Genomic DNA, 5,225 nt, shown 5'->3' with positions numbered 1-5,225 from the left:
ATGCAAAAGAAAAAAGATGTCGATAATGATGTCATTAAATTGAAGCTATTTCCTTTTTCGCTTAGAGATCGTACTAAAGCTTAGTTTTTGTCTTTGCCTAAAAATAGTATTGATTCATTGAACAAGTGCAAAGATGCTTTTATCTCTAGCGACTTCCAAGAAATTATCACATTAATCAGAATTTAGGAGTCGTTAATCTCTGATGGGACCGAGTTATAACGGTGTAGATTAACTCATGTAGATTCTATAATTTTTTTGCTTTCGCTTAGAAGGCCCACAATATTTTCACGGTTTTAGATATAACTCAAAAGAAAAAAAAATGCTTCCAAAGGCCCATAGTGCTTTCACGTACGTTTGGGATGATTACAGAATCCTAAAGAAAAAATGAAAAATTGTTTAGATAGCTTTCCTTATCTTGCACGGCAGCAGTAAGCCAAAAGGAAATAAATTGGTAGAGATACAATTAGGTAGCCTTCCTTATCTTGCACAGCAGCATTAATCTCCATCTAATCTCTGATCTCTCACGTTCTTGAAGATCACGTTGAAGATCTGTTTGCACAGAAAGAGCTACGATTACCTTCCTTTTCTTACACGCAAGTAGTTAAACTTGACCTAATCTCTCACGCTGAAGATATTTTTTGTGCAGAATCGCCATCTCTAACGAACTTGCAGCACCCCTGCGTGACTAGCAGGAGCAGCTCAATGTCGTCTCTCTCACATCTCAACGGTGGAAGCATGTATGGTATGGATGTGCATGATCTTTTTGCACAAAAAGAGCTCTGATTAACTGCCTTCTCTTACACAAAAGCAGTTAATCTCGATCTAATCTCTCATCTCTCCACGTTGAAGATATTTTTAATGCGGAATCGCCATCTCAATGGAACTTGCAGCGCCCCTGCGTGGCTAGAAGGAGCAGCTCAATGTCGTCTCTCACACATCTCAACGGTGGAAGCATGTATGGTACGGATGTTGACAGCGGCATGCAAGTCATGGATGCATGTCTCTAGCGCTGCTGACTACCATCAGAATATCTATATCCAGCATAGTGTGGAGAGGTCTCTCGAATTCATGCGATCCAGAAAGAGATTCTGGTAACGGCGGAAGCATCTTGTATCTCGCCAAGAACGGGCAAATCATACGGTGGTGGTCAGTGGACTGATCCCTTATTTGTTTTTCCGTTTGAGTTCTAATGCACTTATGTATTCTCTATTCTTACAATTACTTTTTTCTCTACGTGCAATCTGAATGCAGTTTCAAATTCAATTCTGACTTAAAAACTGGAAATAAAATTTTATTTCCTAAATTTCTTCACTAATTTTAGTTATGTACGCTGTACATTTACCAATTGGTTATATGTCAGTTCAGGATAATCTCAATGTTAGAAACTGAATCATTATTTGCACTCTTTAGTATACAAGATTTTGAACAGAACAGTTTTAGTCCTGCTTTCGCCCATATCAGATTCTTTGATTCGGTTAAATATTTCTCATATGCTATACTGACTTATTAGGATTCAGATTTTGTAAATTTTGGCAGGTTGTCAGACAAGTTCCTTCAAACATTCATCTAATCGCAACTTTTGTAGATTGAGTCCCTTACAATCAGCTTGCCCTTCAGTTAGATGTAGATGTAATCTATGAAGTAAACGAATGGATTCTATAAAACATTATGCAAATTAACTCTATTGATTGCTCAGCATATCAAGAGACTTCGAAAGGAAATATTTGGCTGAATTGGCGTTAATATGAAGTGAAAACAGAGGGAAAAAAGGACTGGGAACCTCCTATTGTCCTGTAATTCATGTGGTTAATATGCTAATTATCCTTGCAGCGCATCCTCTCCAGGTCATCGAATGATTCAGGCTATGGCTGCCATGGTCAATGGCTATTACACGTGGTCGATACTGCATTACAGGATGAACGTGCAACTATACCTTAGGATTCATGTGTATTCCCCAGTTTTCTTCTTTTGCAGCCTTCCTACATCATAGGGTACACTCGCTTCCAAAAATGACATGGTGCCATGTTTTGATGAACAACTACACCAAGCCAGCTAGATACTACATGGGGCATGCCACTTTTGATGAACAATAATTGAGTGGCATGCCCATCCAATCATGCAGAGCCTAAATTTTCTACAAGATTTTCATGTGATGAAATTCCTCCCCAGCTATCAGGTTATCTCTGCTGCTTTGGGGGCCACCATCCGTGATTAGATCCTTTATGCAACAATAAATATAGCCACATGTTACACAAAATACTATTATTCCATATTCCATGTTACAAAAATGCACTAGCTTACATGTAAGGAATATGTGGGCAATTTTTTTTCTCCAAATGTTCTTTTGTTAGAACATATTTTGATATAGTTACATGTATAAGAGGTCACATCCCTACATTTAAGAAAATAAGAAGCATATTCGGCAGATCTGCATCCTTTTCGAACAAGACAAACACACTTGCGTGCGCATGTCACATGATTCTATCTTCCGTTTTCAAAATACCTTATATAATTAACTTCGGGATTCTAACATTTGGCTTACCACCATATATTTTCTATGTGGATGAAATATTGTGTTTCTTAACCTATATGATTGGACACAGAACTTAGTAAAACCATAAATCAATATATGATAATAACATAGACAACATGATAAAATGAGATAACTTGCCCGTATGTTTATTGAATCCGCTACTAGAGGTTGATCTATTTCTATACAAAACATAGATGTCTTTTTCTGATATGTATGTGTCTATTTATCAGCCCTACTAGAGATGTCCAAAGTCGACAAAGATGACATCCCATGATTTTTTTGGGGGCAGATTTTTATATAAGGAAGTTCATCCCGATATGATGTTTCTTGCATCATGATCTGCATTAGCTTGAATTTGTAAATCTGGATGTTCATCAGGATTAGAGCACAATGTAGCTTCGATCAGGGAAGTACATTAAAAATCAAGATGCCTTCCACAGCCTCAGCCATAGCGCATGGATTTTGTGCCAAGACATGAGTCCTAGACTATCTTGTGATTAATTTAGTAGTATCGTGCTTCTGGTCTAAGGAGTTAAGTACACTGTTTTTTGGGTGCTAACAAATGATTAAAAGTATCCTATCGCTCTATGAGTTGTTCATTCTTTTTTATTTCGAGCATCCGTTTACTTCCAACCAATTTCCTGCTTGTAAAATTAGTCCTAGACTGACAAGCGTACTTATATGTCATTTTTTATGGTGGTATCTTGCGTGACTAACACTTCTGATTGAATCTCTATATACCTTCCTCTTTTCCTCAAATCGATGTGACTGTACGCATGACAAATGCAGTATTTTCTACCCCTAAAACTATACTTGCATATTTCTAGCGAATAAGTATGCCATATTATCTATGTTTTATCATCTAATGTATTTTTCTTATGAACTCCAGTAATTTATTACCTCAGCGGGCCTGCTTTATATCTCTTGGGAATGTATATAATTCCTCCTTTCCTACTATATTTTTCTGGATGGCAATGTGGAACTCGGATTATAGTTGCATGTTTGATCATCCTATTTTGTCAACATTTGATCAGGTATTCTATGATGCAACTATCCATGTTACCAGGTACTATCATGTTGCTCTTTTGTGTGAGCTCTCTCAACTACTCAAAGTTTTGGATAGTTGATCGACTAGATGAGTATTTTAGTTGCTGATTTACCATTTTGTATGCAATGTTAATTAGCTATAAGACCTATTGGAACGGATGAGGTGCTAATGGTAAATTTGGGATAAATGCATGCATTGTCCAATTGATATGATAATATGATGTGTTAGTTATGTGATAGTGCTATGCGTGTTAGATCGAGTTTCAAACAACAAAAAAGTGCCTCCTTGGATGTATGAATTGTTTCTTTATTTCTTCTCACAAATAACAAAATACGTATCTTATGTTTCATATAATAATTAATGATATATTTGTTTCTGGGTAAAATCCAATTTAATTGCTTACTTTCCATTTCCATTTTCTTTTCAACAATATGAACTCTGAACTATCAATATTGTTTATGTTGGAAACGTATAAATTGGACTACTGTTGCATCTTGAAATGATATTTTCAATGTGTTCATAGGATATTTTGTTTGCAACTATGCGGGCATGGTGCATGTTGTTTAAGGCCTAGGTCTACCTATTTTCAAATTTTATTTCGAAAAAATAGAATATATCATTTGTTTCTTGAAAATTGTGTTCTTCCTTTCATTGAGAGCCTGGCGGCTGACATTGCTCGACTATTGAACCCTTTGTCCTTGGTACTTTAAATTATCAGATGCAGGTAAACACAAATAACAATGATTTAGTAGTTGTTTACGAGGGTAAATGAATTCTGAATTTTATAAAAAAAATTAAGACATATGGAATGTAAGTTATAAACTTTTGCCGACAATGGATGTACATATCTATGTGCATGCCACCTCAAGTTTTACGTTGTTTTGATAGTTGGATTGGATGGTCATTGCAAGTTAAGTAATTGGTATTTCTATTAACAATCATGCAAAAAATAATGTTATAATCCAAAAGACTAGCCCGTGCGGATGCATGGGTTGACAACTAGTCCTAGTAATCCTTCTAATAATTATGGGAATTCCTACAATAACTCTTATGGAAATTATAATAAGATGCCCTCTGAATTTGAGAATAGTGTTACAGAGTTTATGAATTCATAAAAGAATTTTAATGCTTTGCTTGAAGAGAAATTGCTTAAAATTGATGATTTGGCTAGAAACGTTGATAGAATTTCTCTTGAGATTGATTCTTCAAAGCTTACATCTATTCCTCCTAAGCATGATATCAATGAGTCTCTCAAAGCCATGAGAATTTCCATTGATGAGTGCAAGGAAAGAACCGCTAGGATGCGTGCTTCCAAAGATGCCTTTATTAAAGTGTGTTCCTCAAATTCCTATGAAAATCAAGATGAAGATCTAAAAGTTATTGATGTGTCCCCTATTAAATCTTTTTTTTGCAATATTAATCTTGATGAAACTGAATACGATCTTCCTTTACCTAGAAGGCATTCTAAAAATTCGGAGTATTTAGATCTTAATGATGAAATTGATGAAAGTGGGATTGAAAGAAATAAAAATCTAGATGTTGCTAAACCCACTATATTGGATTTCAAGGAATTTAATTATGAAAGTTGCACTTTAATTGATTGTATTTCCTTGTTGCAATCTGTGCTAAATGCTCCACTTGCTT

This window comes from Triticum urartu, chromosome 6, assembly GCF_003073215.2.
Source record: "Triticum urartu cultivar G1812 chromosome 6, Tu2.1, whole genome shotgun sequence".
Lineage (NCBI taxonomy): Eukaryota > Viridiplantae > Streptophyta > Magnoliopsida > Poales > Poaceae > Triticum > Triticum urartu.
The sequence above is the reverse complement of the archived record's forward strand: the minus strand, read 5'-3'. Positions refer to the sequence as shown.